General features: G+C 37.9%; 1 protein-coding gene across 1 annotated transcript in view; it reads right to left on the bottom strand.

The window, feature by feature from the left end:
- Positions 1–13,446, bottom strand: part of EML4 (EMAP like 4) — a 157,677-nt gene that overhangs the window by 55,376 nt on the left and 88,855 nt on the right.

Here is a 13,446-nt window from a genome sequence, read left to right as displayed (position 1 = left end):
TTCTGAATAACCACAGAAAAGTAGATTATTAATGTGACATAATAAAAATGGTAAAAAAAAAAATAGATACTTTATAGTTTTGGTCTCATTATATATCATTTTTGTTTGTTTGTTTTGTTATAAAGATCTAGTCCAGCCCTGGCCGGTTCGGCTCAGCGGTTAGAGCGTCGGCCTGCGGTCCAGAGAGACTCTGGTTCGGTTCCCGCTAAGGACATGTACCTCGGTTGCAGTTTGTCCCCGGCCCTGTTTGGGTTGTGCGGGTGGCAGCCACTCGATGTGTCCCTTTTATGTCGATGTTTCTCTCTCTCTCTCTTCCTCTCTCTCCCTCCTACTCTGTCTGAACAAAAAATGGAAAAATGTCCTCGGGTGAGGATAAAAAAAAAAAAAAGATCTAGCCCAATACATTGTAGGAAAAAACTGTTGGTCATTTCCTGAAATGAGAATAACTAAGTAAATATAATTTAATTAAAATATAACTTATCTGTATAAGTTGACACATTTCAACAAGACCAGGAAGGCAGAGGTAGAAAAATGCAAAAAAAAATTAATTTTGACATGAAAGTTTCTCTAACCGTTGAAAAGAAGAAAGATTATCAGAGTAGACAAAAACCATGTCTACCACATGATGTGATCGACCCGCTGATGTTTAATGACTTTCAAATAGCATGGCCTCAGAACATACCACAGGAAGAGGAGTCAAATGCCTCATAAGTCAGGACAGGGAGAGACTAAGAGCTCTGCCACACGTGGCTGGGAGCAGAGCTGGGAGGGGAAGAGGGCCAGTGTCCCTCACTTCACGATTGTGCCTACAATCAGTCTTGAGTCTAAGCAATTAAATTCCATTATAATACACTAAACATTTAAAAGACAACATTAGGAAACAGTTTCTAATTAGGCAACATAAGTTCTAAAACTTTATCTTTTATTTACATAAACCAATAGTTTATAAGATCTGAAATAGTCTAAAATTAAAAATGTCAAAAAGACAACTCTAGAATAAAATCAGTATTTATTATACACCTTTTACAAATGGAAACAATACTTCACTTAACTAAACAGATGAGACTATTTCTTATGCCTTAAAAACAAACAAACAAAAAACAGAAAGTCCCAGTATTCCCACATACATACAGATCGGCTTAATAAATGTTAACAGTGGTTGTGAAATGGTTACAAAAGAACCTAAAAGAGAAGGAGAAAATAAGGGACTGAGTACAAAGCATAGGAAGTGTCTAGCACTTGCCCACTTGTCTGGTGTAATATGAAAACAACATTAGGAAATGGACTGAAAATGTAGTCATCAACCGGAGGCTGATATGTTAGGATCTCTGATGACTTAAGCTGCTAAGAAGAGTACATAATTCAATAGTTTTTATAATGCAAACCATGGAAGAAGATAAATTACTTTGTTGAATGTCTACAAGTATTTCTTCAGTGTCAAATTTTAAAACTGTGCTTGTTATGGGTGAGAAGTTCAAGTTATTTTTATTATTATTACTCACAGTGTGCTCAGCCTCTAAGATCTAAGAACAGGCTAACACCTCCCACGCCACGAATTTTAACACCACATGATATATGTATTACTTCTGAATCTAAGAGTGGGCTCTGCTTCCTGATGATTTTTAGCATAGCTGAACTTTGATCATTAAATGATTATCAGCTGCAACTATTTCCCTTCTGCAACCATCTTTATCTGTCCTTTTTTTTTTTTCCTTCAGTTTACTTTCTTATTGATGTGAATTTGTTATATAATTTTCAATCATTTTAAAATTCTTAAATCCAGATATCCTATCCTTTCGAATTTCTCCCAGAATCTTTGATCACATGTATATATCATAAATACTTTCTGAATGAAAAAATAAAGTATTTAATAGATGCTTCTATCATCACTTAGAGGAGGCTATATGTCCAGCAAAGGGAATAGGTTAAGAATAGTATCAAAGAAAACAAAACTGCTCACCTTTGCTAATAGAATACTGTGCTGATTTCTTCGTCAACTTTGAAGCAGCACTAGCAACTAAGTAAAAGCAAAGGAACTACCTATCTAATGCTTGCCAGCTTTTCTAATATAATATAAAAATGGCAATTCATGTTAGGATAAAAGGCTTTCTCTGTCTGTAAACTAGTAGTATGTGCTGGAGGCCAAATATGTAACCTAGGTACTGCAAACGATTTCTGGGACTGAGAGGGAGCCAATACATGATAGTGGGACCCTTATTAGCTCTGTGACTTCGGCACGTTTCCTAATACATAAAAGACTACTACTACTACTATTCCTCAAATTATAATTGATTAAATAAGACATCACACTGTAAATTATAATATGAGATCTTTGACAAATATTTATTCCCTTTCCTTTGAGAAAGACATTTGACCATTCTAAATACTGTCTAGGAATTATGACATAGTATTTAACACACTATAAGATCTCTTCATACCCTGGCCGGTTTCACTCAGCGGCTAGAGCGTTGGTCTGTGGTCCAGAGAGACCTGGGTTTGGTTCCTACTAAGGGCATGTACTTCAGTTGCAGTTTGTCCCCGGCTCTGGTTGGGTCGTGTGGGTGACGGCCACTCGATGTGTCCCTTTCACGTCAATGTTTCTCTCTCTCTCTTCCTCCCTCTCCCTCCCACTCTATCTGAATAAAAAATGGAAAAATGTCCTTGGGTGAGGATAAAAAAAAAATCTCTTCATAAGCTTAAAAGTGACTGTCCTCAGAATAGTAAGTGTAGGCACATAAGCTAGAATTCAGCTGATTCTATCATGTACAATTCAAAACAGGGGTCACAAATTCAATTATCTACAGGCCCAGGCAGGAAATGCAGAATGAGAGCAGAGGAAGAATATAGGACAATTGGGGGTGGGTGGGTGCTGGCATACTCCATGCTCCATCTCAGGGAGGCAGGAGCTAGTCAACTCCATAGAAGATGGGGCCCAGTGTTGCTAGATCTCATTTTTCAAGACAAGTAGAAAATCTATTATATTTTGTGAAATCTCTCAATTTTAAAATGTTTACTCTTTTGTAAAAAAAACAACAACAGGGGGGTGGATACCATGTGAAAACACACCTTTGGCCTGCATATACCATACAGGTCACTAGTTTGCAACCTCTTCTTTTTTTTTTAAGAAGACAGCCTTTACCTTGGGAATTACATAAAATACATAAATGAAGAACAGCCGCTTTCATCCTCAATCATGATGAGTCAAATTCTCACTGCAGACTTTATCCTGAGGCTAAAGGACTCACTAAGGACTTTACAGTCACTTGCTTATTTTACCCCAATGCTTCTTTCTGGCTGTCCTCACTGTAAAATACCCTGAAAGTCAAGGGGATAGAACGGGCCATGGGACTGGTCAAAGAAGACTATGCGGTCTATAACATTAAAACAAAGTCTGGTGGCCCAGAAAAAGGATGTAAGGAAAAGGAATTATTAAACTATCTCACGATAATTAGTAAACACAACATAGGACTGTCAGTATTCAATAATAAAGCTGCTGCTTACTGAAATATAATTAACCCTCAACATTTTATCTCCTATCCTGAACTCATGGAAATTCCTGGGAGGCTACACAGTATAGTCGAGAGAACACAAGCTTAATGATAAAGACTGACCTTGTTTTGAATCCCAGCTTTACCACTTACCAGCTTATGTTCCAATAAAATATTGTTAATTGAATCTGATCAATGATAGCTTAATTATAAAATAAATTCTGTGGGCTATTGTTAATAAAAACACCATTAGTTCATTTCTCTAGACACATATAATGTTGGAAATGAAAGAAATCTTAGAGCTCACCTAGCCCACTTCCCCACTTTTACAAGGAAAAACAAAGGCTCAGAGAGGTCAAAAGAGTTTTCAGATGGTATTCCAAAGTTTTGTCTATTATTTAGAACTTGGGAAACATTTTCATTCTAAAACTATGTTCCATATCCACACTGTCCAGGATGACCACCACTGGTTTTAACACTTGAAATGTGGCTAGTCTAAACTGAGATATGGCCCTGGCCAGTTTGGCTCAGCAGTTAGAGCGTCCGCATGCGGTCCGGAGAGACCCGGGTTCGGTTCCCGCTAAGGGCATGTACCTCGGTTGCAGTTTGTCCCCGGCCCTGGTTGGTCGTGCGGGTGGCAGCCACTCGATGTGTCCCTTTCACATCGATGTTTCTCTCTCTCTCTCTTCCTCTCTCTCCCTCCCACTCTGTACAAAAAAAATAAAATAAAAATAAACTGAGATATGCTGCCTGGCTGGTTTGGTTTAGTGGTAAGAGCATCAACCCATGGTCTCGGGTTTGATTCCGGTCAAGGGCACATACCTGGGTTGCAGGTTCAATCTCTGGGCATGGTTAGGGTCTTGTGGAAGGCAACCAGTTGATCTGTTTCTCTCCCTCCCTCCTCTCTATAAAAATCAATGGGAAGGTGGAAAGTACTATGAAGGATTTAATGCAATATATATATATATATATATATGTATGTATATATTAAAAAAACCCACAAACATTTCAATCTTTAAAAAATATTTTTATACTAAATTAGAAATCACAAAATAAAAAAATCAATGGGAAAAAAGTATCCTCAGGTGAGAATTAACAATAACAACAACAAAAATTAAGATATGCTGTAAGTGTAAAATACACACCAGATTTGGAAGACTTAGTATAGAATAAAGTAACTTTTTATATTGATCACATACTGAAATGATATTCTGGATAAATGACAGACTGGGTTAAATATATTAAACTTAATCTTACCTATGTTCTTTTAAAAATATGTCTATTAGAACACTTTACATTAGACATGTGTTATACATTATATATATATCTATTGGACAGTACTGTTCAGACAAGTGGTGAGATTGGTCCTCAGGCTAGTCGAGAGAGAGAGAGAGAGAGAGAGAGAGAGAGAGAGAGAGAGAGAGAAAGAAACATCGACGTGAAAGGGATACACTGAGTGGCTGGCTGCCACTCGCATGACCCAACCTGGGCCGGGGACAAACTGCAACCGAGGTATGTGACCTTAGCAACCAATTAACTGACAGTACAGCATACTCATATAATCCAAATAATACTAGCTTGAGTTCTAAATCCCAACAGTAGAAAATAGAAGAGGAAGGTGATGTTTCTGCTCTGGTATCTTTGAGAAGAGTGAATGCTAGTCAAAATTTTGAAATACATGATGTTATACAATAGCATCTCCCCTAGTCTGTTCACCCCTCCAACCCCTACCAAAGTGCTCCAAGTTACGAAATGATCTTCATATTCCCCAATCCAAACTTTATAGGACAGTTATAAGTGTTCTGAGAAAAGAAGTATTGCAAAAATGATTCATAATGATGAACTCAACTAATTAATGAAGTTGTTTATACACTTAAAAGATGATTATAAAAAAAATGTTTAAACGTACAGACTGTAAAAAAGTGAAAGGAAAACTTCAAACAGAGTGGGAAAGAAAGTTAGTACTGGGCAACTCTGCTCCAAGATCAGTTCCTTCAGTTCTTTTTTTCACACCTTGCCCTATTTCTGGACTTAGAAATTAAACACACACACACACACCCCAGAATCAGCTTTTCAAAGGCAACGGCAGAGCTTCAGTTGGTTGGGACTATGACTCTCCTTATTTATGTGATGGGTACCGCCCCCTGTAGATAGCATTCTGAACTTTGAGAATGTTTACAATTTAAAGCACCCGTCTCCCCCAAATTTTCACTTTCAGAATCCATTAAAAAAAATTTTTGTAACCCTCACCTGAGGGTATTTTAAAATTTATTTTCAGGTAGAGTGGGAGGGAGAGAAGGGGAGGGAGGAAGAGAGAGAGAGAGAGAGAGAGAGAGAGAGAGAGATGTGAGAGGGGTACATCCACTGGTTACCTACCGCACAACCCCAACAAGGGCTGGGATGAACCACAAGCAAGGTACATGCCCTTGGCCAGAATTGTACCTGCGACTCATTGGTCCGTAGGCCAACGCTCTATTGAGGAGCCAAACCGGCCAGAGCCATTAAAAAAAAATTTTTTTTTACATCTTTAGAACTAAATAAAGAACCCACCAAAACTGAAATTTGCATTCTACCTTGAACTAAAAATGTAGCTGTTGAGTGTGATGCTACCTAATTCCAGCAAACAGAAAATTAAAAGTTATTTAGCTTGAACTTTTTCTCTGATATTAACAGTTCTAGTCTCCCAAACCAAACAGCTAAACGACAAACTTATAAACAAGATGTTACAAATATTGATTACAATTTTACAGTAGCAGTGACAAAAACCAATTTAGGCAGGCTAAAATATTTTTTAAAAAGAATTTATTTTTCAAACGTAAGATTTCAAATCCCAGTTAACAACCCAGCTATATTGTAGTAATGATTTAATAGTTTTAAATTCCAATGAAACAATGTAATCTGTAAGGATCTTTGGACTCTAAACAGGAATTTGATTTGTACTATCGTAAAGTCTAAATTTCACTCCTTTCAAAGGTCTAGCTGTAAAACAAATCACAAAATATTTAGATCACCAAATTTAAAGGGGGGGTGGTGGTGAATTAAGGATATAAACTAATCTTATTTCACAGATTTCAAAAATTCCTAGTTTGGTGCTTGCCAAATATTATGAAGTTAGTTTTACTGGCTAGGATAAGAATCTAGGTTTTAAAATTTTGAGCAAGTACTAAAATATTACCATAATTTTCTTCATTCTATAGGCAAGAGTTTTACTGGCTGGTAAATTTTACTGAATTCTTAATTACATGGGGGGGGGGTAGAGGGTGAGGATACATAATGAAGATATACAATATGTGAACCTAGCCCCTTAGGAGCTTACAAGAGACATAAACAAGTCTTACACATCTGCTATTCAATTCATACTAATTACTGTAATAAACCAACTTGCAGTTAACTACTTTCTTGAATCTAAATCTCCTTTAATCAGATTTCTCTTTGCTGTTTTGTTTACAACTGTATCAGATATGGGAGTTTGTTTAAACATTTCAGATTATTTTTACAGCCTGGAAAAGTCTTTCTTTGGGAAAAGATAAGAAAGATATCTATTCCAACAATGTAAGGCACATAAAACTTCTAAACACTTGCTATACTGCTGAAAATTCTCTGAACTAAGCAAAATATGGCTGTATTTTAAAAACTCCTTCAGATCACTCATTTATATACTCAGGAAAAGTTACTTTAAGTATTAAATAAATGAAAAAATGTTAAGCATATCTGCATATACTAAGTTGTATTCAATTATTAGAAAGTAAGAAATTTAAAAAAATAAACTTCAGATGTCAAAATATTTATCCCTCTAGCTCTTTCTCAATTAACTACAGTAGCAACAGAATCAGGAGCCTGTAAGGGAACATTAAAACCTGTATATGAAATTCTAATTAAAGAGGATTAAGGAGAGGCTTAAATGCTTTATTCCTTTTTTTATCCTTACCCGAGGACATTCTTCCACATTTTTGTTCAGATAGAGTGGGAGGAAGGGAGGAAGGGAGGAAGGAAGGGAGGGAGGGAGGGAGGGAGGGAGGGAGGGAGGGGGAGGGAGGGAGAGAGAGAGAGAGAGAGAGAGAGAGAGAGAGAGAGAGAGAGGGAGAGGGAGAGGGAGAGGGAGAGAAAGAAACATTGACGTGAAAGGGACACATTGAGTGGCTGGCTGCCACTCGCATGACCCAACCTGGGCTGGGGACAAACTGCAACCGAGGTACGTGCCCTTAGCAAGAACCGATCCTGGGTTTCTAGGCCAATGCTCTAACCGCTAGGCCAAACTGGCCAGGGCTAAATGCTTTATTTCTTGAAGAAAAAAACAAAACCAATCCCAAGAACAAAAAACCACAACCTGAGTCAAATAAAGCAAAATATAAAGACCTAATAGATCTGGGAAGTCAGTATATGGGTGCTTGCTATATTATTTGTGTACATTTTCAGAAAGATTAAAATATTTCACAATCTTTAAAACATTAAAAAAGCATTATTTGCCCGGCCGGTGTGGCTCAGTGGATTAAGCATTGCCCCACGGACTAAGAAGTCTCCGTTTGATTCCCATTCAGGGTACATGCTGGGGTTGTGGGCTCAATCCCCAGTGGGGGCTGTGCTAGAGGTAGCCGATCGATGTTTCTCTCTCACATCGATGTTTCAATCTCCCTCTCCCTTCCTCTCTCTCTATAAAAGGTCAATAAAAACATGTTTTGAAAAAAGCATTATTTCATTTATTTTTTATCCTCACCCGAGGACATTTTTGCATTTATCTTCAGATAGTGTGGGAGGGAGAGAAGGGGAAGAAAGAGAGAGAGAGCCCTGGCCGGTTTGGCTCAGCGGTTAGAGCGTTGGCCTGCGGTCCAGAGAGACCCGGGTTCGGTTCCCGCTAAGGGCACGTACCTTGGTTGCAGTTTGTCCCCGGCCCTGGTTGGGTTGTGCGGGTGGCAGCCACTCGATGTGTCCCTTTCACGTCGATGTTTCTCTCTCTCTCTCTCTCTCCCTCTCTTTCCCTCCCACTCTATCTGAACAAAAAATGGAAAAATGTCCTCCGGTGAGGATAAAAAAAAAAAAAAAAAAAGAGAGAGAGAGAGAGAAACATGGATGTGAGAGAGACACATCGACTGGCTGCCATCCACACAACCCTAACCAGGGCCGGGGACAAACTGCAACCCAGGTACATGCCCTTAGCGGGAACTGAACCCGGGATTCTCTGGTCTGCGGGCCGACGCTCTAACCGCTGAACCAAACTGGTCAGGGCTAAAAAATAAAAAATTATTTAAGATAATAATCAATAGAATATTTTTGGTGAACTGCTCCTGAGGAACCAATTATGAGTATAGTTCAGGAATGTGGTACAGGATTTATTATGCCTCTTCTCGCCATCTTGGTATATGTTATTGATCAACTGTACCTCTTTTCCTGCTAAGTCTTATCACAAGTTTTAAAATTATTTTCAAAGTGCTTCAGGAAAATAGTAACTGTTACAGTAAACAACACATCATAAAGTCTAATTGCCATTTCTGGACAAAATGGGTTTTTAACTATCCTATCTCAGTTTAACTGGCATGTTTGAGGAATGAAGATTTTCTGGTTAACTGCATTTCCTAGTTTAGATGTTTTTTTTTTTTTAATTTATACCTATGGTTGTGAAAATACAGTGTGGGTATTTTCAGAATAAAATAAAGATGCACAAGAGTAGGATTTTCTCTTATGAAAAGTCATATTCTCCATGTCCAAGGGTGCAGTCAGGGCTTTTTTTCTCAGCTAAAAATAAGGAAAAAATATCTTAAGAACACATATTATTAAAAGTTGGGGCAGTTTATATTAAAAAACTGGGGAGAGCCTTTATATATTTTAGTCTAGAAGATTGTTACCAACATCAAGAAATAAGATCTTTACTTTTACAGGACTTAAAAAAAAAATCTACAAAATCTGCCCTTCCAGTTTGCTCAGTGGTTAGAGCGTCGGCCCATGGACCAGAGAGTTGTTTTGGTTCCTGCTAAGGGCATGTACCTCGGTTGCAGTTTGTCCCCAGAACCAGTGGGGTTGTTTGGGTGGCAACCACTTGATGTGTGTCTCTCACATCGATGTTTCTCTCCCTCTCTCCCTCCTGCTCTATCTGAAGATAAATGCAAAAATGTCCTCAGGTGAGGATTAAAAAAAAAAAATCTACAAAATCTCCAACAGAGTAAGAAAACTCTTCTTGGTCTCCTTTTATTATTTTATTTATTTATTTATTTTATTTTTATTAATTTACTTTATTATTTTATAAATCCTCACTCAAGGGTATTTTTCTAATTATTTTCAGATAGAGTGGAAGGGAGGAGGGGAGAGAGAAACACCGATATGTGAGAGAGACACATTGTGTCTCCTGCACAACCCTGATCAGGGCCAGGGACAAACCCCAACCGAGGTACGTACCCTTGACTGACTGGAATCAAACCCACGACTCTTTGGGCCGTGGGCTGATGCTCTAACAGCTAAGCCAAACCGGCCAGGGCTTCTTGGTCTCCTTTGAAAATACAGAGAATATATGCACAAGCCCAGACCTAGGGATCTAAGTAATGTTTACATAGTGTATATAAAAGGCCCAATATCTAAGTTTTAGAAGTTTGTTTTGAAATGCTATATTTGGTTTCCTGCCCTTTCTGTTATGCAAATTTAAACAGACTTAAAGTGAGCACCCTTTTTCCTAAATTCTGAAATTGCAAGGTTTTGGGTACCACCTCAATAACAACAAGGAAAGATACTATCTGTAGCTCAATTAAGGGTTTTTTAACTCTTTTTTTTGTTTTTTTGTTTTTCCAAACTGCACACCCTCGTAGCAGGTGAAAATATACTTCCTCTCAATAGGTAACAATATATAGAGGACTGCTAGCCTATATACCTTACAGGTAAATTTTAGTTTTTCTTTCAGATACAATGCTTAGTTTACACAGGTATGATCAGGTTTTTGGACAGAACATACCTGGAGCCAACAGGTCAGAAAGCACAAGACATTGAACAAAAGCACCTGCATTCAAATTCTTTAAAAAGTAGATTAAAACAAGTTAATGACAGAACTGGGTGAGGGGGTGGGGTAGGAGGTTGTCCTCCATTTTCTATTTGCTGTAAGAAACTTCAAGAAGTTATTAGAGAACAAGAAGTTCTTGTAAGAAAGAACTTCAAGAAATTATTAGAGACCCTTAGTGCTGTCCAATATAAGGCTAACTATATGTGAGGGAGGTGAGGTCCAAGGTCCCAGAGTCACAGGAAAAAAACTACTATCAAATGAACAATGTTTCATTTTTTCCATAATTTTTTCCCCAGCACATGGAATTTTGAGCTTCTCCACAACTTACACTCATAATTTTAATTATTACAGATTTTGATCCTTTACACTGCTGTGGTACAGGTCCGTTCCCCACTAACCAGGTCTCATGCTTTGCTCTTTCCTCTATACCACTCTGCTTCCCTTTCCTAAATGAGGTGCCTAATGAAGCCTTTGTTCCTTAGAATAAATATCTATTTTATAAACGTTACGATTAACAAATACAAAATTGTACACATACTATAATCAATGACCTCTTTGCTGTTCCATAACACAGCAAGAAAGCTCTTGCCTTAGGGTTCGAGTACTTCCAGATTTCTCTGCTCATAAAATTCTTTTCTCCAGATAATCACATATTTCACTCACTTCCTTCAGGTGGCTCAAATATCACTTTATCAGAAATGTCTTTCCTAATCACTCACTATAAAATAGCAGTTCTCTATTCTTCTTCTTTTTTTCTAATGTGTATCACCTTTTGACATATTAAGTATGTATTATCTATTTCTGATATGCAGAATATAAATTCCACAAAGTTCAGACATTGTAAGTGTTGAATCCCCGAGTGCCTAGGACAGGTCCTGACACAATAAGCACTCAATAAGTATTTGTTAAATGAGTTAGTGTTTAAAATGTGTATCAGATCAAGAATAAAAAAACATATAAGAACTGGAATAGCTTTTATTTTATTATTATTATTTTTTTATCCTCACCCGAGGACATTTTTTCGTTTTTTGTTCAGATAAAGTGGGAGGGAGAGAGAGGAAGAGAGAGAGAGAGAGAAACATCGACATGAAAGGGACACATCGAATGGCTGCCACCCGCATAACCCAACCAGGGCCGAGGACAAACTGCAACCGAGATACCTGCCCTTAGCAGGAACCAAACCCAGGTCTCTCTGGACCGCAGGCCGATGCTCTAACCGCTGAGCCAAACGAGTCAAACAGGCCAGGGCTGGAATAGCTTTTAGAGTTACAAGACTGCCCGGCCAATGTGGCTCAGTGGTTGAGTGTCGACCCATGCACCAAGAGTTCACCGGTTCAATTCCCAGTCAGGGCACATGCCCAGGCTGTGGGCCTGATCCCCAGTCGGGGGCATGCAGGAGGCGGCCAATTGATGTTCTCTCTCCTCGATGTTTCTATCTCTCTCCCCCACTCCCTTCCTCTCTCTAAAAATCAGTAAAGAAAAAAATAATAAAATGACAAGATTAATTAAGAGTCTTCTTTATCCAATTTTGTAAATGATTTTACATTTTTAGATCATTTGAATAACTGGCTACAACATATTATCTAAAGAGTTTAGACAGTATGTATTTCAAAATGACTTGTAAAGAATTTTTCATCTGAAGCCATTTTTAGACAATTAGGTAGCTAATAAGAAATAATCAATTACGTCTCAATTTTCTAAACTATTATTAACTATTCTTCCTTCTAAATTCACTTATAGCTAGGATACTGTTGCATCGATTTGATAGTTAAGCAAAAATGAATCTAATTTTAGAGCAGTGAAACCCACTAGAAGAGGAAATAAGAGCATGATTTGGTGATTGATGAGTTCCTTTTTCCTCAATTAAGCAGATTTCTCTCCAGTAGGAATCTGAGTCATTCAGGTTCTCAACATGATCAGACAATCAACTGTGTGCTAATTCTAAACAGCACAAGTTTAAAATGCTACAAGGGAAAAATGATTAAAGATTATCCAAGCCTGAAAAAAATAACAACACAGTATCACGTAGTAACTTGAGGGCATTCAGGTTCTGCCATTAAAATAAGGATACATGACAGTTTCCATATTTAAAAAATGTAATATATTTGATAACTATTATAAGGATAAGCTTATAGGCTGTGCTCATTTTACTTATTAAAAATTTGTCAGACTGCCCTGGCCAGTTTTGCTCAGTGGTTAGAGCATCAGCCTGTGGACCAAAGGGTTCTATCCCCAGCCTTGGTCAGGGTCCTGCGGGAGGCAACCAATTAATGTGACTCTCTCACGCTGATGTTTCTCTCTCTATACCCCTCCCTTCCATTCTATCTAAAAATCAATGGGAAAAAAAAAAAAATATCCTCGGGTGAGGATTAACAAAACAAAACAAAAATTTGTCAGATTATAATCTATTTTCCCCAACAGATAATTTTATAAAAGTGTTCATAGTCCTCCAAGTTAGCTAAAAAAAAAGTCTAATCAGTAACTTACCAAATAAATAGTATTGTACTAGAACCTGATTGCTACATCTACAAATAAACAGTCCTATAGGAAAATTTAGTAACAGTTTAACTTGACAAGCTAAGTCTTGCGATGGGAGCAAAATCTGCCAGAAATAGGAAGAAGAGTAATGAAAAGGGTTTAGGCTTCTGGGATCTGAGTGTAAAGATCTAAGTCAGTAAGAGCCTCTTTTCAGTGGTATAACCTATCCTTCCACCCACACCTGGCCTCAGAGATTGCCCTATGTACATGCCATTCTACCTCCTATTGCTTTCTTCCATGGTTTCCTTCCTTCTGCCTGAGTGCTGATCAGAACATTCAGTTTACAACTCTTCTCCTACTCTGCTGTGGCTGAAGGACTCAGGTCTTTGAGGTCAAGTTTTCTCTGCTACCACTCACCTAAATGTACTAAATGTAAATAGTTTTCTTCCCAAATCAAAGCAGATGGCTTGGAGCAAGTCACACCTGTCACTGTCCAAAAAA

This window comes from Molossus molossus, unplaced genomic scaffold, assembly GCF_014108415.1.
Source record: "Molossus molossus isolate mMolMol1 unplaced genomic scaffold, mMolMol1.p scaffold_m16_p_15, whole genome shotgun sequence".
Taxonomy (NCBI): Eukaryota; Metazoa; Chordata; class Mammalia; order Chiroptera; family Molossidae; genus Molossus; species Molossus molossus.
Note: the sequence above shows the minus strand (reverse complement) of the source record. Positions and strands in the feature narration are given on the sequence as shown.